The following is a 24428-nucleotide window of genomic DNA, read 5'->3' as shown; positions in this document are numbered from 1 at the left end:
TAAATAATATATCACAAGTGTAGTTTTTTTGAGATTTCGTTTCTTAAAAAAGTCCCGTAACGATTATTCTTGCCTTTGATGACCACCACTTCCTCAATCAAGGTGAATAACAGAGCAGATCTCATGATTCAAGAATTGCTTCCTTCATAAACAATTTTTTTTCAGTTTTTTTTCTGACGAGATGGGACATTAGATGGACAAGCAGCTTACCAATCCCCTTTAGCTATTTAAAATGAAAATCAACAGGGAATTGAATTAGTGAACACTATTTTTTTTCAATTGTTGAAACCGCATTATAGGAAAATGCTGAAATGTTTGCCCAGGGGCGTTTTTGCACAAATATCTTCCATTACAAGGCGCTTTGAAAAATTTGCAGTGTATAATTAATTGAAAAAAATAGTGGACACAATGGCGTAACTCTTGACACACAAGCGACATCTCTTAAAAGACGTGCTCTTATATCCTAATTATTTCTACACAAAATGAAATATAATGCACTTGTAACAACCAATGAGAGCAGAATTCGAAAGAAACAAACTTGCAAGAATCTTGAAAGATAATCATCTTGCAAGATCTTATAAGATAGCCATCGTTTTGCAAGATCTTGCAGGATAACCATCGCCTTGCAAGACTCTGCAAGACAACCATTTTTTGGGAGAATTCTGCAAAATAATGAAAGATAAACAACTGGTTTTGACTAGGGTACATAGATATCACGTCTTATTTGGCAAAATGAAGACCAATAATCGACTATTAACATCATATATGCCAATTTAGAGTAACCGAATCCCAGCAGTTATGTTCTCAATATATCAACTAGAAACTCCGAAAATATCGCTTTAGATTTAACTCAGCACAGTATTGATTCCTAAACCAGCTGGAATTGAGGAATAGATGTGTTTTCACGGAATTTTTGGCTTATCTGCTTTTCTGGCTGCAATCGGGCCTATTTTGGATTACAGGGAGCATCAAAATGATCATCCCAGTTGCTCCCTTTTGAAAAATTTTCCACATTAGCTTTTTTTTTGAAAAACAACTGGCAAACGATCGAAAACATCTTAATTTGACCCGTCCTGACAGCTGGGTGCCTTTGCAACGTTTGGCACCACTTTGGGCTAATATAGAAGAACCATGGCACGCTTCACGTTCCCTTGTGGCACGCTTGCCAACTTTTCGAAATTAAAAGTATTTTACCCATAAACATCTGATTTTATTTTTACTTGGGCATCAACTTGCAAATGTTACCCAGATCTCGACAAATACTTGTCAGACTTGCTAGCCTTTCTTTTAGGTTTGAACAACCAAAGGTTTAGCCTTTAGGTTTAGCCTTTCCCACTACTGAACAAGCATAAAAGACTTGCATTTAGACTTCCTCAGTAGGTATCTAAACTTATATTTCAGTACGAGAGAAGACCACCGTGTAAAAATTATTCGTGAAAGAATAAGTACACTGTCGTATTCACCTTATGATCTTAGCAGGCGCCACAGTTGTGTTCTTTTATGAAGATGAGCTACTTCATTCGTCATGCTAATCTGATTTTGAGCGAATTACTATTGCTAATGCACTATTTTGAATAATAAACTCCAGTTATCGTTTTTCTGCGACTAATTAGTTCAAAATTACATTTCCCCATATCACACAATGTTTATTATTGATCTGTCTGAGCAAGAAATTATATATCTTGCTTCAAAATTGACTCGCACGTTTTCTAATGCCATTCAGAATTTTTTATGCCATAATTCAAGCTAATAATTGGATTATAAGCATAAAATGAATAAAAAGTAAGTTTACCTTTACTCTAAATTTGCTTTTGAAAAATAAGCTTGGCGCCATTGCAATTTTCGGCTTTGGCTTTTGATGGGTTATTCGCGCAACTTAATAATTACCGAGACTGTTTTCGACTTCATAGAATTCCCATTATTAGCGGGGGCTCAAATAAGGAAGACCTCGAGACATGTTGAAAAATCAGTTCAGAAACAATAGTGGCTGGCCATGAAATTGACGTATTAAGTTCTGTTTTGATGTAGTCATTCTTTCCTTTTCAAAGAATTGAATATGTAGAATTATACGTACGACACGGGGTCTAACAAAAGCCACTTTACCAAAAAAATAACATTTTTTACTGTAAAACCCACTTGAGCAAAAAACATTATTACGGCAATTTCTAATTTCCAGTTGATTTTGTTTTGTTGTAACATGGGCGGTGCACATTTGTGGTTATTACAGCAGCGTTTTGTCAAAGAGAATATAAATACCTAATCTTTTAGGTTAATTGAGGAAAAATATCCCTGTTATGGTTCTATATTCCTCATTATATTTTATTGAAGTAATTTTGTTGACGGGCTGGGAGGGCTTTACCATTCTCCAAACTTCTCCTTTTTGTTGCGATTGAATAGTGCTTGGTACAATTTCATTATTCCTGCTTTTCTAATTTGGAGCTATTTTTTATTATGCCCCAGATTTCATTACATTTAATATCATGTCGTCGTACCACTTAATAAGCTCAGATTTGGAACCATTTCGAACTTGATAAAATGACGCACTTAATCAGAAATGACATTTCCAACCCTCATTTGCATTTTTCAGTTTTCATTCCAAATTGGGCTAATTTTTATTAGTTTTATATTAGTCGACATTTTTGATTCCACTGCATGACAGAACCCAAATTTCACCAGGTTAGCTCTCTCAATCACACGGAACAACGAATATGTCAAACAAAAACATGAAAGTATATTTTAATCTATGGACTTTTTAATGAGTTTTTATCATTTTAATCATAACTCGTTTATATAAGTTTTACATAACGTAAACTAATATCTAATTGTTTAAATTAAAGCGTTTGAAGGCTTTCTTCACACGTTTTGTCAATTGTTCCTTCGTACAATTTTTTAGTAATAAAAAAGGCAAAAAATTCTAGATAGTGTTTTGCGTAAAATAAATTTTAGAATTGTATGTAAACTTAAAAAGTGGCAAAAAAAAAATTAGGATGAAAAGAAATTTAGATCTTTGAATGGTTAAACTTAAAATTCAGACTGCCAAAAGAAAAAAAAATTGAAGGCAAAAGACAAGAATTCAGTAAAATTTTACTAAAACTCTTCCTCAAAGCCATGAAAACCATTTGATTCTCTGAAGACAAACTATATCTACATTTGGCCTGAACTTTACGTAAATTAGAGCGATCATTAACGAAGCCGTGAATAAAAAATATTATCAGTAATTAACATTAAAAAAAACAAAAGCAAAATATTTTGAAAAAAGGCAGCATCAAAATAAAAACCAAAAAGTCTCTGATTCTAAGAACCCATGATATTGTCGAACCTCTCCCTGTTTTTGTCGCGCGCCCAGCAAACCGACCAAGATATCCGACTCTTCAATTTTTCCTTTTCTGTTGTTTTTGATTGAAGACTTTGAGTTTATGAGTCAATTGGAGTTTCCGAATTCAAAACAAATTTTAACTTCAGTTTCCCACAATTTTTCGTTTGATTTTCCTACCATTTCAATAGTCGACTTTTATATTTTTAAATTTTGTTTACTTTGCGGTTTTTTTCAGCTAAAAACCCTCAATAGTTCTATTTTACAGTTGAAAAGAGACATTCAAAAAATACTTACAGTGAACATTTTTTTAAGAAAACTCAAGATTTCAAGATAATTTATTTAGCGTGGTTGATAAAATTTTGGTTTCAGAGTTTTGTGAGAGTTAGTTTCAATACTCACAACTCTTACTCATCTTCATCATGTGTAATCAGCATTCTTTGCCAGAAGAAAACTGGAAGAAAAATTTGAAAACTTGATTATATTGTAAAATTATTCAAAAATTTCAGAAAACTTGTTGTTGTCATTGGATTTTGCAAAAAACCGCTTATAGTTATTATTCTTTTTCGAAAAGCACTCAATAGTCTCTTTTGAAGCTCTAAAAAATTTATTGGACTAATAAGTTTTAAAAAAATCAATAAAAACCTAAGTGCGCATCTATCAATCTTTGTTCAAGTTGAAGTTAACAATAAAAGTTCAACAAGAAATGTCTATGGAAAACAAAGTTATTAATCGCAAAAGACTAATTGAAACTGTGGCTGACATCAATAGCAGACCATATTGACAATAAAAAGAGGAAAATGACAAAAACCACAGCCGAGTTTGGTGAAACAAACTTCGAAAATTGGTTTTTTCATCTTTATTTTATTCGTTATAACATAGCATCGAAGCAAACATTATATAACATCGAAGCAATCGCTTTTATTTTACTAATAAGACTAATTTTCGATGCTGATGTACTTTATCACAATAAACCTCTCGTGGTCTTCAAAATTTCTCTGTATCATAAACTCAAATCTAATTGGATGAGCGCAACTTACAAAATTTGAATCATTAAACAGTTCCTGAAATAAAATTTGAGAGAGATTAAAAGAAAAATCTGACAAAGAGTTGAAAGGGAAACCAGAACAAATTCCAATCAATCAAAAAGGAAAAAATTCAAAATTGAGAAATGAATGCAGGCGGATAATCAAGTTAAAGAGCTAATTTTGAAATGTTAAAATGTCTGTTTCTAGTGCATCCGAAATGAACAGCCTTCAATTGAAACGAAAGAAATAAACAGATTACAAGACTAAGAAACTTTAAACGGTTGAATGCAAATTAATGACAAGGTAATCGCAAATTAAGATGAGAAAAATATACAGAACAGAAATTTTACGGCAATTTTTAATAAAATATTGTCATCAACACAAGTTCTATCTTATCAAAATCAAGAAATTGAAGCCACTGCATGTTATCAAAGTCCCTTGCTGATCAATTGGAACAAAAGAGGGAGATAGACTCTGACTTGTATTGATAAAAACTGATAGAAATGACAAATCAAACATAAAGACCACAATAAAACCCAAAACAGCTTTTAACACATCATTAAATTAAAGTGTTTACAACATTAAATTCTCCAAACACAGTCAACAAATTGAAATCCCTGCAATTGGTTCTAACAATTTCGAACCCTATGCTAAAAGGAAAAATTGCGATCATTTTTCTCATAGCAATAAAAAATTGAAAAGTCTTGTTGAAAAATTGAAAAATTGAATCTTGTTGAATTATTTTCAAGTCCTCCCATTATTATGTTTCTGACGCCCATTGATAAATTTTCTATTTTAACTTTTGAAAAAAAGACGGCATACGATTGAGTTCCCACGTTTACAAGTAGTTTTGCATTTATTTTTTTTTCAAGTCAAATTTGAACCCGGATTCAATTCGATGTAGAACGAACTCCTATGATTCGAAAGAAGTCATTCTAGCTATTAGATAGGCACATTTTTCGCGGATGTTCTGAACGCGGGTTTTCAATTATTGTGGGTAATAATTTTGAAATACTATATTAATCTGAAGAACTTATCTCCTGAACCCTTTAATATTATCTTTTAAATTTTGTCTGTAATATTGAGTAGTTCAAATATTTCACCTCAAATATTTTTGTGTCATTTTGGCTTTGCCTTTTTTTGATAGCTAAGTGCTTACACAAACAAGGCGGCTCGGTAATGTGCGATTGCACATAAAGTTCCGACCCCGCTCATCCACAATTTGGCATAATTGTCTACCAAATGAGGAACAGATAGAAAAACACAAAAAAATCAAGTATTTTTCAAAAAAAAACTGGTGCATGAACGAAAAGATGACCTCCAAAGCAAATAACTCAGTGGAGTAAAAATGATGCATTAGATTGATGAGATATGCTGATATTAAGAAAGCGATTGAAGACGAACGGCAAAATCAAACAACAACAACAAACATTAATTACATCATAAAACTTATGTCCGTTTTAAAAAGCAAAACTTACTAACAAAGTCAAAATAGCGTCAGATTAAACTGAAAGTAAACAAAATAAACTGCAATTCACCAGCCAAAAATGGTTATTCTCCAGTTCATAATAAAGAGTGGTAACAATTAGACAAAAAAGAACAGAAACTTTAAAGTTAGAAAATTCGCCGAATTTTTTAAAAAAACAATTAATTTCAAAGTGATGAAAACCATTAGGAATCAACTAAAATATCCCATAGGTTTACAGTTACCAATGCTTCTGTAAAAAAGAATTCAGAACTCTTGGTATTCAATTTTTTATGCGGTTACAAAAAGAACAATAAATAGACAACAAACGAAAAATCAATTAAATCCTGCCAGAAAATGCTTTGGAAGCCGTAAAGGAATACTTTGGCCCCCAAAATATGTTTGATTGCACCTTTTTCGAACACCAATACTGTTTTATCTGGCCCGTCATTAATCTAAATAAGCAACAATCAGACATAAATGATAAAAACGCAAAATTTTGTTATACTTCTTTTTTTTTCAAAAAAAATCTATATCCAAAGACATGAAAGCCATTAATTACAAATTGAAAGAAAGTGAATAGGTTCGTCCATTCTTCCAATGGAAGCCCTTGAGACCTGCAATTACCCAGAATATGTTTTACGTCTACAAAAAGAACGTCATATATGAGAAAAACCAAAAATTAATTTACCCTTTTTTGTGAAAAACCCGTGTGGAAGCCAGTAAAATCATAACGAATTCTCATAAAACATTAGATTTTGTGACACCAATCTCTTTTGACACCTTCCTTTGAAATGTATTATTTGACCTCTCATAAATGAAATTAGGTAGCAATTAGACCAAAAAAAAAGCAAGATTATGTAAAAATTGTTTTTTATCGCAAAAAATTTATTTCCAAAGACATGAAAGCCCTTAATTACGACATGAAAAAATTGAATAGGTTCGTTTATTCTTCCAAAGGAAGCTCTCGAGACCTGCAATTACACAGAACATGTCTTACGTCTACAAAAAGAACGTCAAATATGACAAAATCAAAAATCTTTTTACTTTTTTTTTGTGAAAAACCAGTGTCGAAGGCAGTAAATTCATAATGAATTCCTTAATAAAATTAGATTTTGTGATACGAGTCCCTTTTGGCACCTTCCCCTGACAAAATAAATGTCACCGTTAACCTTTAATTAACGAGACCAGGTAACAAACAGACAAAAAAAGGAACAAATTTGCGAAGTTGAAATGCTTTTTTTTCTTTTTGGAAAACAATTGTTATCAAAGTCGTGAAAGCCATTAGTCATCTTCTAATATCCGAACGTTGGCTCATCGACTCTTCCAGGAAAAAAAACAAACCGGGTCATTGAACAGGAAACTAAATACGACTAAAAAGACAAAGTAAAAATGACACTTAAAGACAAAATTAAAAAATTCAATTAAATTCTTCGAGAAAGTATTGTCGAAGCGGCAAAGAACCACAATCTATATCTTTAAGGATTTAAATATTATCAATTGTGCGTTATTTTGAACGCAAAATTGTGATATATGACCTGACAATAACGTGATAATTTTACAAAATTAGAAAACATGAAAAATGGGCAAATACCTGAAAAATTATTAAAAAAATGGTGAAATCTAGTAGTATCAAAGCCAGAACACCATAACTAAAGGCATAATACCGCAATAAAGACTACATTCAAATTCAGCAGAAAGAAGGAGCACTCTTTATTTGTTGACATTAAGCTACAAGTTGACCAAAGTAAGAGAAAAATGGAGTCAAATTTTAATAAGCCATTTTTTATTTAAAATCAAATATTTTAAAAGTCAAAACGACCATAAGTTTTCAAGCAATCAACTATATAAATTAATTTCAATCTAATTAGGAAGCTAATAGGACCTATCACTAGTGAGTTTTGATTTGGAATGTTCTGTTATTTAATTTATAAAAAAAATTCAAATCGAATTTTTTTTTATAAAAAACCGACTGATGACAATCCGATTTATTTTTGGATTGTAACGGCCCAAGATTGGTACAGAACTAGTCCTGCTATTGTTGATAGTTAGGAATACTTAATTTTTAGAATTTCATTGATATAAATATTTTGTTTGTGAAAAAAAAGTAAATGCTTTTCTGATAATCAACGAATAAAGTTAGCAAAAAACGGCGAAGTTTTATTTGCAGAGCACTCTCAACGGAAGTTGAAGTGGTATTCGCCCCCTTTTTAGTCTACACTGATTGTGTTAGTGGTGTTTTGGTGTGTATTTCTTGCACATTTAATCAGAAAGGACTAAAGAATTTATTTCGTGCTGTTTTTGATGAAAATGTCTGAATTTTGTGAAATATTTAGCCGGAATTTGTGACAAAAAAATTCAATGAAAATAGCCGACAATGTATTTTGTCTTTAAACCTAAAATCAGCAATAATTTGATAAAAAGTTTTTTTAAATTTTATCAAAATTGGCGAATTTTTAGTCAAAAATTCAGAAAAAAGGTGAATGAAATCAACGGAATTCACTCTATTTTCTCGAAAGTTTAAAGCTCGATATCTCCCTGTCAAAAACGAAAATTAAAAAAATCTTTTTAATTCCATATTCTACGCTGGACAAGCTTTCTAATGATACCAGTCTCAACTCTCTACGATGAATATATCGATCGGCCAAAATTGACTGAACAAAAAAAAACAGTTGAGTATATAGTTCCCCCCCCCTCAAGAGGGGTCGGAACAATTAACTATACTTATAATAGAAAATGTTAACAGAGTTTCATATACATCAAAATACATGATCAACTTGGCAACCCTGCAAGTCACTGAAATTTACAAAAGAACATGATCAGCAGTGCTTAGACAATTCAGTTAGCAATTAAACTTTTTAATATCGTATGACAACCACTTTATAGTACTGAAAACCAGAAAAGCAATGTCTTAACAGGCAATACATCAATGACAAGTGAACATATTCAGTTTGGATTATTCTAACTTCACACAAATATTGAAAACATAGCATTTGATAATGGCCCACAATTCTCCAGAAATTTAGGAAAAAGAAACGACCATTTCTATAAAAACGGAACGTTGCTCCAGACCGTTTTTCATTTGACCTAATGTTTTCTTTTTTTAAGCTTTTTATTGACAAAAAGAGCTTTCTTATCCACAGGGTAAATAATCCCGCACAGTTGTTTTCCGTTTCGATCAACAGGTACCCCTTTGTTTACTTCGTTTCTCAAAAACAGCCAAGATTGAGCAAGTTTTTTTGCACTGTTGTATATAGTTTTAAACCTGGCTTTGAATAAATATCCAGTTTTTTTTGTCTACACATGCCATTTTGCAATTGCAGCCAGAATAATCAACCTTCATATAAAATTCCTTGGCTACATGTACAAGCTCTAACGTTCAAATTTTGTTCAATAAATTTACTCCTGACACCTTTTTCATAATTAATGAAAAACCAAATAGGCTATAAGTACTCTCTACGGATATCAAAAAACTATCAAACCTAGTATCAATGATTGCATTGGCGCAACTGAGATGAAGATTCATGAATAATATCTGAACTAATGTGTCTCAAGTTATTAGTTAAGTTGATTTCTTAAACTATGATGTCCTCGTCATTAACAAACAGTGTTGCCCGATTGAGTTTATAATTTGGTCAGAAGTTTACCGAATTCTTCTTCAATTAACTCTTGAGATTTTGGTTTGCCAGCACAGTTTCAGAGTTTTGGTACATTTTAATTTAGCAAATTTAATTTTGGTGTAAATCTGCGCGACTATCAGAAGAATGCATGCCTGGAATAAAAAATGCCACACACACACACACACACACACACACACACACACACACACACACACACACACACACACACACACACACACACACACACACACACACACACACACACACACACACACACACACACACACACACACACACACACACACACACACACACACACACACACACACACACACACACACACACACACACACACACACACACACACACACACACACACACACACACACACACACACACACACACACACACACACACACACACACACACACACACACACACACACACACACACACACACACACACACACACACACACACACACACACACACACACACACACACACACACACACACACACACACACACACACACACACACACACACACACACACACACACACACACACACACACACACACACACACACACACACACACACACACACACACACACACACACACACACACACACACACACACACACACACACACACACACACACACACACACACACACACACACACACACACACACACACACACACACACACACACACACACACGCACACACACACACACACACACACACACACACACACACACACACACACACACACACACACACACACACACACACACACACACACACACACACACACACACACACACACACACACACACACACACACACACGCGCACACACACACACACACACACACACACACACGCACACACACACACACACACACACACACACACACACACACACACACACACACACACACACACACACACACACACACACACACACACACACACACACACACACACACACACACACACACACACACACACACACACACACACACACACACACACACACACACACACACACACACATACACACACACACACACACATACACACACACACACACACACATATATATATATATATATACATATACATATATATATATATATAAAGGAAGTACATGAGGTCAAAAGTAGAAGACGTTCAAATTACAAAATGTGCTTAAAGGATCATTACAAACATTAATTTAGCTCATTCTTCGGATGAAAAACATTTGTTGTAATTGTAACAAAGTAGATAGTACTTGATGAAGTGAAAAAAAAGTTTGGCACTGAGTTCATTTTATTCGTAGAGAATTGTAGCACTGCAAAAAGTCAAATTTAAAGCGGTTAAACTTGTTAGGCGTCATGAGCACAAACGCCATACACTTTAGTATTATAGCTTTTTCGATGCAGTGGTTATTGCGTTTAGATTCGATCATTAGTAATCAGACGGACAGTTCCATTTTTAAAGGAGAGATATTACTAAACTCTGTTGATTGTAGAACAAAGTGATAATGGTGTCTGAAAACAATCTATCTCGATTTGAGTTCAGTTTTTTAGCTTTTTAAATTCTAGAATTAATCATACAAGATGGTTCAATTTCATGAAGCCTTTTTGACGAAAAATTCTGTTGCTGACTCTCGACGGACCTGAAGCATTCTAAAAACATGATTGTCTCATTTTGCCGTTTTTTGCCCCAGCTTCATGAAGTTTAAGCAGGGGGGGGGCAAAAGCAGAACGACTTCATAGAACATTCCAGGAAAGACTAGGAAAGCTAAACTAATCGCGTAGGATTTTGGAGTACTTTCATCAAGTCCTGCCGGAGTGAAAATTATTACAATTTCAAAGCGGCCCATAAAACATTGAATTATTGCCCGCTGAATAAAGTTGACATTGTTTTAGTCGCGAAAGAGACTTAGCTCAATTATGTTATTTTGTCATTGAGCCTTCTTAAGCTTTCTGTTCACTGGAGCGTGTTTTACAGTCTGCTTTGAAATTTTTGACTGTTTTGAAACTTGTTGAGACGTAACTTGTTTCATATGTCAAAGTGAGCACTTTTGTCTTCAGCAAAATTTTCCAAGGGCTAATTTTCACAGCCCCGCTAATGCGGCAAATTGTTGCAAGTATCGCAAAGATATTCGAAATTTCTTCGAGTTTCTTAAACAGATTATGTTTTATTTACAGTTGTCTCAAGCTGAAATCTCCGTATTAGTTCGAAATCATTTCGGCACTAAACAGCCTTCGAGGTATGACCTCGATCCTCAGTCTTAATTTCCTTCCATTAAGTTTAATTTTGTTTTGCTGAATTAAATTTCCAACCCTACAAATCTCAAAATTTCAATTTTTTTTTCAAAATTTAAACGATGTTTATCATTAGCTTCTGTGGGCAAATTTAGTGACATCAAAAAATGGGATGTATTCTGCCCCCTATCCCCCCAATGTTTTTAGGGCCCGTCACAATTTATGTGTGGTTATATTGCACGTTGCTATGTAAAAAAATAGCACGTGAGCCTGGGGGTCGTAAAACATGGTGACCGGACAATAGATCGAAAGGACAACAGATCGAAAACAGAAAAATTGGGACAATAGATCGAAAATTAATCTCTATTCTTTTTGGTTAAAATTAAGTATTATTTGCGGTCTGGAATGTAATAACCACATTACGGCTATAGCGGCCCGTAGGACTTGATATGAATCTATCACAACCGAACAAAGGTGACTTGTAAGACAGCCGAAGTGAAAAGAGCCGATTGAAAGAGAGCCGAAAATTCATTTAAATTAATAGTCGATAAATTTTTGCAGTCAATCAAATTGCCTTCTGAAATGAGACTACCAAATTCTCAGCCAATCATAACGGAGTATTTGAGAAAAGAAATTTTAATATTTTTAGTAAAAGGAACTGCAAGCGAATTATTCAATAATTATCTTCATATTATAGCGGGCCATGGCCATGCCTTAGCGGTTTATGGGACTTGATATGAAACTATCACAACCAAACATAAGACCAATTAACCCACTTAATTACTTTTCGTGGTGATAAATTAACAATTTAGGGTAATTAAAGGCAACTTTTTGTTTTCGGCTCTTTTTAAATAAAGTCAGGTTTCGGCGCTTTCTAACGTCCATTCTTTATAACGTCGGCTCTCTTGCACGTATCCCCGAACAAAAAATCACAAAAGAACACAACAATGTTATATGCTGTATAATGAATGAGCACTTAAATCTGATTGGCCAATACGGAACCTGAGTTATTTAATTTTCGATCTATTGTCCCAATTTTTGCTTTCGATCTGTTGTCTTTCGATCTATTGTCCTAGCACCGTAAAAGATATATGCCCCTCAAGATAGGGCCCCAAGACCAAAGATTTTAAATACTGAAAGTGATTTTTTCATTATCATCATTATCAGTTTTTGCGTAAGTTTGTTAGGTACCAACCTAGTGAATCGAAACATGATAAACCTTGATCTTGTTGACATCCACAATATTGACTTCTCTTGCAAAATTGCAAACAATGAAATACCTTCTAATAACTTGAAATGTTTAGATGTCTCACTAAATGTCGGTAATGCTTTGTTATTGATGATACCTATGCAAACATAAATTCCTAACTGTCTTGATATAATTTTTAATGTGTGATATGTGAATATGTTGGCAAAATTTACCATATTTTAAGAATTATTCTTAAAGTGTATCAAGTCTCTCTGTTCTCTTGGTATGGTGTTGCATGCTTCTTTTCAAAAATACGTAATTAGGAAGTCCCGCAGACACTTTGTTCATGAACGGTAGTGAAATTTTAGCAAGGGGCTTTCAGGAGCCAAAAGAAACACAAGAGAACAATTAAAATAACACCACAGGCAAGCTTCGACTCAGAATTAATTACAGGCAAATCCGTTTGCTCTAATTGCGAAACGAAAAGAAATAATTCTACATAGTTACAGATACCTTCTGCAGTTTTCTGAACTAATTTGAAACAGTCTAAGTATTGGCTTTTGTTTTTTTACAGTTTCACTAGATCAATTAAATTGAGAAGCTCCGCTTAAGTGGAATGAATGGCTTAAATTTCGGTACAGGCAGAAACTCAATTTTTTAACGAAGTTAATTAAACGGAATAATTTAAGGAGAATTAGGAAGCTCTGATTGCACAAATTTCATGAATATGAGTCCAAGTTTTCCTGCTTACGTTATATCGAATAGAATTTGCAATCAGTTACAACTATTATTGTAGTTGGACAACTACATCACATTAGCAAAAATACTTTTAAAAACTATCCATTAGAAGTGATATTGAAGGCTCTTTTCTGTTATTGCCCCCCCCCCCCCACGTCCGTTTGCACCCCCAACTTATACGTGTTATAGCATATTGGCTTCATTTCAGACACAATTATATACAATTACATACAATCGGCATTCACAATTTAATTGTGCACCCAAGTTTTGAATTTAAGACGTATACGGTAATCAAACTTTGCTTATAATGCAAGCAGACAAAGAACAATTGTTGTAACGGCTGCTCTCCTTGTTCTTCACACAAAAAAACATTTTACACCGCCCAGTTCGTTCTGAGTGGTTACAAAATCTGTCCGGATACTTCGTTTTTGCATTTTGCTTTAGTAACTGCATATCCGTTCCGCTGCACTTACCGTTGCATTACAATTCAGTTCGTAACTATTTGCTAATCTTAGTTTTTCAGTATCGAATCGGACTGGATTTGCTACAGATCACACAATACGGTATCTCTTAATGTATACCAGTTCAATCCGATAGAAAAACAGATCGAAGACAAAGATATATTTTTAAGACCTGTTTATGCAAAAATATTTAAACCTAAACTTATGTTGGTTTTGGGTTTTGTACTCACGAGTTGAAATACCAGAAAGTTCGGTTCGTAACAGTTGAAGTTCAGTTCCAATATATCGTTGATACAAGATACAGTAACAAATAATACAGCTCAGGAATAACTTTCAATCCGCAAGAAACAGTAACACGTTATTTACTTCTCAAGTCAGTTTATTGTAGCCATATTTTGCTTAGTTATAAGAAGAAAGCCGTTTTCTGCCGCTGGTTTTGCTGTGTGTTGTTCTGTTGCTTTTCGTTTTCGCCCTTTTTCTCCACATCACGTGAAAATGACTGAACTAGTAACAATAATTGAAATTGAGTCTATTACGATGACTAATAGACTACTAATAAAAAGTGTTTTCCCTATCTCAGTTTTTATTCTGATGTATTTTCCTAAGCATGTTGTGAAAGCTCAGCGTCAACACCGCCGTCGTGAAAACATCTTATTCAATTGGTAGTACTAAAACGAGTTACACAACGGACCTCCTGTAGACTCCTTCCTTCGTTTGAACCGTTGCCAGTCGAATTATTCCGTCGGAACCTCTGATGGTTTCTTTGACTCGACCAAGTTCGTAAAGTCCTTGTTTGTCACTATCTTCACTGCCCACACCAAAACACCTTGGTGAAGATTTATATCCGTTGTGGATTGCCATTTTTTTCGACTGTTCAGCGTTGGCAAGTACTTTTTACTGAATCTGTCCCAGATGAGGTATGCGTAAGCTTGTGTTTGTCGAAAGAGTTTTCTTTGTTCGATGAAAACCTCTGCGCATGGTAAATACGGTAGGCAAACGTTTTTGTTACCAGGCAGAAACTGGTTTTGAGTAATAGCTTCTAAATTGGCAGCATCAGAACTGACCAGGGTCAGTTGTCAAGCTTTCAATGTCTGTTCAGCAAGACACATCGTGGTCTACAGAATATCTTCGGTGACTGATCGATTGCCCAGCACTGCGTAAATTGCCTTCTTGCAACTCCTAACTAGTCTTTCCTACACTCTTCTAAAGTGTGGTTTGGCAGGTGAGTTGAATTTCCATCTGATTCCTTGTTAAATGAGATGTTCTTCAATTCGCTCCTTGTTCCATGCTGCTATGTGATCTGCCAATTCTCATTCGGCTCAAACAAAATTTGTCCCGTTATCGCCAATCAATTGACGGGTTTGCCTCTTCGAGCAAGGAATCGCATAATTGCGTTCAGACAACTATCAGTGTCTAGTTTTGGTACAATCTCCACATGTACCGCTTGTACAGTATGGCATGTGATTAAACAGCGCAAACGCATTTCGTTTTTCGCCCAATCTTTACTGTGAATGGTTCGAAATATTCTTAGCCCACTTTCGAGAACACTGTTGATGCGATTAATCGTTCTTCGGGTAGATCTGCCATTACTGCTTCTTTTGTCTGGGCTCTTACCTTTCGACATCTAATGCATTTTTTTATTGATCTCAAAGCAGTTCGTATGCCTAGGATACAGAAATTCTGCTGAACTATATTTCTGACATACTCAGTACCTTCGTGATGACTATTATTATTTTCATTTCGCAAGAATATTTCAACTACATTGTGCTCCCACTGTAACAATACTGGATGCTTGGTTTCGAAGTTAAATTGACTTCTACCTATTTTGACTTGGTTACGAATAAATCCCTGCTGGTCAATGAATGGTGATAACTGCAGGGTTTGCTGTTTTTTTTTTGAAATTTCCCTTCAACCTTGAGAGATTTCAACTTACGGTGTCTCTATGTATACCAGTTCATTCCGATAGAAAAACAAAGCGAAAACAAAGGTATTATTTTAAGACCCGTTTATGCAAAAATATTTTAACCTAAACTTATGTTGGTTTTAGCTTTTGTACTCACGAGTTGAGATAACAAAAAGTTGGGTTCGTAACAGTTGAAATTCAGCTCCAAAATATCGTTGATACAAGATACAGTAACAAATAATACTGCTCAGGAATAACTTTCATTCTGCAAGACATAGTAACACGTTATTTACTGCTCAAGTCAGTTTATTGTTGCCATGTTTTGCTTAGTTATATGAAGAAAGCCGTTTTCTGCCGCGTGTTTTGCTGTGTGTTGTTGTGTTGCTTTTCGTTTTCCCCCCTTTTTCTCCACATCACGTGGCTATAACTGTACTAGTAACAATAGTTGAAAGTGAGCCTATTACGATGATTAATAGACAACTAATACAAAAGTTTTTTCCCTATCTCTGTTTTTATTCTGATGTATTTTCCTAAGCATGTTGTGAAAGCTTAGCGTCAACACCGCCGTCGTGAAAACATCTCCATCTTCTTCAATAGAAAGTACTAAAGCGAATTACACAACGGGCCTCCTGTAGACTCCTTCCTTCGTTTGAACCGTTGTCGGAGCCTTTGATGGTTTCTGTGACTCGACCAATTTTGTAAAGCCCTCGTTTTTCACTATCTTCCACTACCCACACAAGATCACCTTGTTGGAGACTTCTATCCGTTGTTGGCCCTTGTTTTTCACTATATTCCACTACCCAAACAAGATCACCTTGTTGGAGACTTCTATCCGTTGTGGACTGCCATTTCTTTCGACTGTTCATGGTTGGCAAGTATTCTTTACGGAATCTGTCCCGGATGAGGTCTGCGTAAGCTTGTGTTTGTCGAATGAGTTTGCGATGATCGATGAATTCCTCTGCGCATGGTAAAAACTGTAGGCAAACGTTTTTGTTACGAAGCAGAAACTGGTTTTGAGTAATAGCTTCTAAATTGGCAGCATCAGAACTGACCAGGGTCAGTTGTCAAGCTTTCAATGTCTGTTCAGCAAGACACATCGTGGTCTACAGAATATCTTCGGTGACTGATCGATTGCCCAGCACTGCGTAAATTGCCTTCTTGCAACTCCTAACTAGTCTTTCCTACACTCTTCTAAAGTGTGGTTTGGCAGGTGAGTTGAACTTCCATCTGATTCCTTGTTAAATGAGATGTTCTTCAATTCGCTCCTTGTTCCATGCTGCTATGTGATCTGCCAATTCTCATTTGGCTCAAACGAAATTGTCCCGTTATCGCCAATCAATTTGACCGGTTTGCCTCTTCTAGCAATGAATCGCATAATTGCGTTCAGACAACTATCAGTGTCTAGTTTTGGTACAGTCTCCATATGTACTGCTTGTACAGTAAGGCATGTGAATAGACAGCACACACGTTTTTAGTTTCTTCGACCAATCTTTACTGTGAATGGTCCGAAACAGTCTACGGCCACATGCGAGAACACTGATGATGCGATAAATCGTTCTTCAGGTAGATTTGCCATTAATGCTGCTTTTGTCTGGGCTCTTCCCTTTCGACATCTCATGTATTTGTTTTTGCTTGATCTCAAAGAAGTTCGTATGCCTAGGATCCAGAATTTCTGCTGTACTATATATCTGACATATTCAGTACCTTCGTGATGAGTATTCTTATTTTCATTTCGCAAGAATATTTCAACTACATTGTGCTTCCAATGTAACAGTACTTGATGTTTGGTGTCGAATTTAAATTGACTTCTACCTATTCTGAGTTGGGCACGAACAAGTCCTTGCAGGTCAACGAATGGTGATAACCGGAGGGTATTTCTCTTTTTGGAATTTCTTTTTCAACATTGAGAGATTTTATCTCTTCAGCAAAGTGTTCTTGCCGCAATAGTCTGAAGATGCTTGCTTGTGCAACCTCTCTTTCTTCAACAGTTAGTGTTTTTGTTGCGGTTTATGTTTTTTAAATACGCGCTGCACGTTTGCCCTTGTATCTGCGAGTCCTCTGAAATTGCTGAATTGTTCCCACTGAATCATCGGCTTCTTCTTCTTAACCTTTGCTGAGAAGACCATTTGGTCGTTTTGTTCGTCTGAAGCAATTAATTATTTCACCTGCTGAGGCCATTCGCTCTGCGTTTGCGTCAACCACGCCGGCCCAGTGAACCATTCGCTTCTCTTAAACTTGTCAACGTTGATCGTTCCTGTCCCGATGTCAGCTGGATTGTTGATACCACTCACATGATTCCACTGTGAAACATTAGTTTTGTCCAAAATTGCAGCTGCTCTGTTGGCAACAAACACCTGTTGCTTACGATGGGAACTGTTAATCTATTGCAGAACTGTAGTGGAGTCTGTCCAAAAGTTACATCTGCGAAACTTCGATTCGTGTTCGTTCACTATCTGCTGTTTAAGCCTCACTGCTATCATTGCTGCTTGTAGTTCCAAGCGTGCTATGAAAAAGTGTCGCATCGGCTCGACTCTGCACTTTCCGATTACAAAAGCTAAGTCTGCTAAGTATTCTTTGAGCTTTGAACGTATGTATGCCACTGCGCGCATTGTGTCTTTAGATGCGTCGGCGAACACATGAAGTTTCCATTTGTCCTTGGCTGTGCTGAAGTATCTTCTATCAATGCTGGTTTCTGCTACCTCTGCACCTTCCACTTCAGAAACTATTCTTTTTCGCTAGGTCCTACTCAGTTGTCCGATTGTTGTTCTTTTTTGGTCCGGATGCTCTTCAAGAGTCGTCTCATATGAATACTGAATGGTGCAAACAGTCCAAGAGGATAAAACACTGAAGAAATTAGAGATAAGATCCTCCTTTGGATGATTGGTTGGCGTCTCAAATTCTTTGCTTGTACCTCTACAAACCCCTAAGACTATCATCGGTAACCATCCACTGAAGCGCAAGCACGGATGAACCTTCTTTGCTGGGCTCTACTTCAACCTGTTTAGTGTTGCTGATTGATCTTTAGTCCTTTGGGATACCACTTCGCTGTTGGTGATCCATTTCTTCAGTTCAAATCCATGTTTTGAGAGAAGAGGTTGCAATTTTTTTTCGAAAATCTTGATTGCCTCATCAGGAGTGTCCACTGATTTGATGAAATCGTCCATGTAGAAGTTCTTTTGGATTGCCTTTGCTGCAATCGGAAACTCGTCATCATTTTCAACTGCTACTCGCTACAGAGCGTAGGTTGCACATGTTGGTGAACTTTTTGCACCAAAAACATGACGTTGTTACTCGTAAATCTGCACAGGTTTGTTCATTGTTGGTCGCCACAGGAATAGCAAGTAGCTTTTATATCGTTCAGGAACCTGCACTTGCAGAAACATTGATTCAATATCTGCTGTTAGGGCTATTGGTCCCTCTCGGAATCTGATTATTGTTCCGATCAATCCGTGTAATAAATAAGGTCCGGCTAACAGCTTATCATTGAAGCATAGATCTTTGTAATTGGCTGCAGCGTTGCAAACACGGCGGACTTTACCCGGTTTGTTGGGGTTCAATACCAGATGATGTGGCAAATACCATTTCTTTCCGAAAGGGTCTTTGACTTCCGATGTGTTCAAGATCATCACAGATCCCTTTTTCAACATCTGTATCTATTGACTGTTTATACAATTTTTTCAAATTGGGTCTCACTGGATTTGTTTTCCAGTGAGTAGAGCTTACCTAGGGCTGAGAGGTAGTTGTTTGGAAGATTGTGTTCTGGTTAACTCCAGAGCATGCCCTTTTCGTAACGAACGCTCGCCTGTAAACTTTGTCGTGCTCCCTAAGAACTTCTGAGCTTCTTTCTTTTTCTTTGATTGACTTACAACAATTATTTTGGAAGCAGAGGTTTCTATGCCACACCAGGATTGAATGTTTTCTGCGATTTTTACATCTTCTGTGCTGGCGAAATGACAAACTTTTTGTCCTCGTTTACCTTTCATGGGTCCACTGGCTATGAATTCTGTCAGAACAGTCGAATTATGTCAGGACAGCGACAGGTTGACTTCGTGTTCCTATCTTGTAGTCTAATGCCTTTTGTAGTTCATACGCATCTTGACCAAAATGATATTATGCCAACTTCCATCAATTTGAAAATTCTGTATGCAGTACACTCATGTGGTTGAAACTTTGTTTCAGTTTGTTATAGTTATAGTTTGTATTTCGCAATGAAATTGACGGATGTACAAACGATTCAAGCGAATGCACCTTTGAATGCAGTCCCTTTTTTGTTAGAGGAACTTTTTTGGTCTTCAGACCCTTCGTGCCGTGTATGCCGGCTATATTTAGCAGTTACATCGGTGCCCTGGGCTTGCAACTTCCCTTAAAGGCTTTGATCGATGAGTGATATTGTTGAACCACTATTGAGGGAAGCATATGTGTTTCGTCGGTTGCGCCCACTCCGGATTGAGACGGAACTATCTGAAGAAAGCTGGTAACTTTGTTACTTTGATTTAGTACTGCAGTGCTCACATTGACAGCGTGATTGCCCTCGTCCATTTGTTCTTCCGAATGTAGCAATCGATTGTGCTTTTTGGTTAATCCATTTATACCGCGGGCGTTGACTTTGCAATCTTTGATTGCATGTCCTTTTCCCATACATCCATTACATAAGAGTTGCCTTCTCACTGATATTTATTGATGGTTAATATTCATGTTTTTTTAAATAAATGGCAGTTCCAAAAACGATGAGTGCCGTGTGCTAGCGGACATTGATCGCTTTGTGCTGGCTTTGTCTCTTTTATATTAGAACTCGCATTAAAGTTTTACGATGTTGAGAACCGTTTTTCCCTGTTAGTTTTTGTTCGATCATCTTCCTTTCGTTAGTTCTTCGTTTATGGCATTCCTTCATGGACAAAAGCCGTTCGAGCTAACCAGTTCTCAAAGAGAATGAGGTCGGGTCTATTTTCTTGGCACTCGTCAACGAAGAAGAACCACTTCCCTTTTAAGTTCGGAGGCAGTTTTTTGATTGCCACTTGCAGTGTTGAACTTGAACGCAGGTCGCTCTGATAAATGTATAGCTTCAGTACATTAACTAGGTTGCTGATTGTTATTGAGTAATTAATTATAGCCGTTGAGTCGTGCTTTTGAATTGGTTGTTGTTTGTGCAATGCGCAATGTGTTAAGCTGAGCGTCGAAAATTAGGTAAGGTTGCCCAAACTTCCGTCCCAGGAGGACCCACGCTTGAGCGTAGAACTCTCCCGAATAGCCAATTCCTGATATAGCTAACTTTGCTTTACCTTTCAACAAAGTTTTCAAGTGGCTCATTTTTTCTGAGTCGGGTATATCACGATGGTGAACCGTTGCTTTGAACATATGCGACCACTCCGGCCACTCTAGTGTGTTTCCGTCGATTGGACGCAACTTCAACTTAGGTAGCTGATTGCTACTGCTTGGTTTATTACGCTTAAACTTGCTTTTTTCCCAGTCTGGACTGGCACGCTCTCCGCTTGGTGACCGTGACTTAAGTACACGTTCGCGATTGAAGCTTAATCTGGGACAATTGGTGTCGATCCTGGTTTTTGAACGCTCGAAACTATAATCGTGCAAGTTGGTGAATTTATCCGAGTTATAGAGCCAACAGGAAACATCTTTGTTCTTCGTGGTTTTCCAATTGAATGGTGATCTACTTCGATTACTAGGGGTTGCATTATCATCAGAATCTGATGCTTTGGCGTCAAGAGCTTCTTTCTCGTATTCCAGTTTAAGTGCACTTTCTTCTTCAAAAAGTTGCAACCTATTACAAGCTCTCTCGTTTTCAATTCGAAATCAATTTTCTTCAACCTCATTTTTGATGCAAAATCCTTCCCGTTTATCAGAGGAGGCCTTTGAATCATTGTCCCTGTTTGGGTTTCCATTTACAAAAGATCGTTGAGAAACTCCTACAACAGACTGTGAACTCTTAGCGGCAGTTGTTTATGCATCGCTCGTCAGTTGAGCAGTTTGGTTCTGTTGAACCGTGATGTTTGTTTCTCCGTGATTGTATGGTATCCAATCTGCGTTTAATATTTGTAAGAAATTTAGCCGTTCGGCTTCGCGAGGTTCAAAAAATTCTGGATCACGAAGAAAATAAAGAGAGTCGCCAAGCTTCAGTAGCTGTTGATAAATGGTCTTGGGTTTGCTTGATCTATTGTTGCTTCTGATTAGCTCCTGGACCTCTTGAGGTTTTGCTTCGTGTTGTTTTCGGCAGTTGCCAATCTGTCTATCCAAAATGTTTTGACTCTGTGACGGAGTCACTTTGTTTGTACTTTGAGACTGCAGCTTGAATCTCTACAGTACTTTTGTTTATTTGCTTTAAATAAGCCTTGCTATTCAACTTCTTATGCACTTTGCCTAATTAGCTTTGCGCCGTTGAATTGCCTGTTGAGTTTTGTTTTATTCGTTGATGATTTCGGAACTTCGCTTGTTGAGTTGGAGAGCAGTTTGTATTTCACTGTCCGGGTCAGTGAACCAAATGTAACGGCTGCTCTCCTTGTGTTTTACAAAGAAAGGTCTTCACCGCCCAGTTCATTCCAAGTGGTTACAAAATCTGTCCGGATACTTCGTTTTTGCAGTTCGTTTTAGTAACTGTATATCCCTTCTGCTGAACTTACCGTTGCATTACAATTCATTTCGTAAATATATGCTAATCTTTTCTGAAATATGCTAGTTTTTTCAGTATCGAATCGGACTGATTTGCTACAGATCTCACAATACGGGATCTCTTTATGTATACCAGTTCAATCCGATAGAAAATCAAATCGAAGAAAAAGATATATGTCTATGAGCTGTTTATAAAAAAAATCTTGAAAATAAATTTATGTTGGTGTTGGTTTTTGTTTTCAATAGTTGAAATACAAGAAGCTGGGGTTCGTAACAGTTGAATTTCAGCTCCAATAAATTGTTGATACAAGACACAGTAACAAATAAAATACTGCTCAGGAATAACTTTCAATAACTGTGCTAGCTTTTAGTAAATGAATATTGCTCACATATGTTCACGTATAAGATTACGTAGCTTTAACAATATGCTTACACATTTATAAATGGTGTGCCTAATTAAGCGGGGGGGGGGCGCCTGCAGAAAAGATCCGTAAATGATAGTATTTTTACATTCGGGAACTTAAAATGAAGTGTATTTTTTTGAATTGAACTGAATTCAAAATGAAGCGGAATAAGAAATTTTAATAAATTTTGAAGTGAAATTGAAGAGATCAAATCAAAAGGTTTTAATTTTTTAGTTTTAAGAGAAAACTAAGTTTTAAGTGTGTTTTTAGGTGCGGCATTTCGATTTATCGTTTCAATTTTTCATTTATTTTTTAATATAATTGTTTCCAAGAGGTGCCTTATATGCTATGATCTTGCGTTTTCAGGTCATCAATGGTTTTTTAGTTGCAGGCTTTTCTTGTTGTCGTGTCATTCAGTATCCTTAATGACTGACCGGATTAACTCTCTTTTGAGGAATAATTGGTGCTAACTAAACTTTCCTCTCAAATTCAACAAATTTAACAAATTTGACAGACCTTTTTTTTCAACAAAACTGTTGATTTTTCAAAAATGTTAACTAATAACAGGGCTCTTTGGCTTTAAAATGAACTGTAATTCAAGCAATTTCATACCTCGATTGTATCAGATATTTATCAAATAATCTTAACAACTTTGGCATTAAATTTTCTTGAAAAAACTATCAGTATAGATAAATCTTGTTTTGACGAACTCCCAATAGAACAAGACTTACTCTATTTCTATGTTCCAGTCGTTAACTAATGGTTTTGCTTTTGAAACATTCAATTTCAGAAAGCTTGAGAGTTTTTCAATGCTTAGTAAACAGCACTGTGTGCTACTTTTATTGTGTGATTCCCTGGTTGTATTTGTGAAATTTCGTCTATGTTTTTGTAACTATTGAAAGCTTCATGTTTTCAGGTTCTGAAGTTTCCGTATGTTGATTTTGAAGGCTCTGAATTTCAAATACTTAGTGACTTCTGAAGTTAGCTAAATTCTTCATCTGTTGCGCTTTCCTTATTTTCTCATTTGTTATCAACACAGATAACTTTTACTCTCTGAGGCCCATAGAGTAAATAATTCTACGGGATAACTAACATTCTGCAAATCTTAATTTACTTTTTTTAAGTTTCTTCAAATCTGTAAGACTTAGCACATCCAAATTTTGTTTTGATCACAAACAGTTATTTTCTTGTTCATTTCGTTTCCCAGCATTTGGTCATGCAGCATAAACACTAAACAGCACAAAAATAAAGAATTGTGTATTTCCGTCTCTGTTTAAAACTTGTGATTACTGAAGCAAGCTTTTTCATGGCTTCAACTGGTTGCCCGTTTCCACATCTGATTTTTTGTCACTGTTTTGCACTCTTGGTTTTACAGTCTTGCTCTTTTAGAACAAAATTACATTAACTGCACCAATTTTTCCGAAAAAGGAGT

The 24428-nt window shown here is 36.0% G+C and overlaps 1 protein-coding gene across 1 annotated transcript in view; it reads left to right on the top strand.

Moving 5' to 3' along the window:
* Positions 1–1994: 1994 nt before the first annotated feature.
* LOC142345786 (uncharacterized) overlaps positions 1995–24428 on the top strand; it is a 147432-nt gene continuing 124998 nt past the window's right edge. Inside the window, exon 1 of the mRNA XM_075398136.1 lies at positions 1995–2676. The gene's annotated coding sequence lies outside the window, so the exon portion shown is untranslated. The remainder of the gene's footprint in view (positions 2677–24428) is intronic.

Source organism: Convolutriloba macropyga, chromosome 1, assembly GCF_964194025.1.
Source record: "Convolutriloba macropyga chromosome 1, txConMacr16.3, whole genome shotgun sequence".
NCBI lineage: Eukaryota > Metazoa > Xenacoelomorpha > Acoela > Convolutidae > Convolutriloba > Convolutriloba macropyga.
The sequence above is the reverse complement of the archived record's forward strand: the minus strand, read 5'-3'. Positions and strand labels throughout refer to the sequence as shown.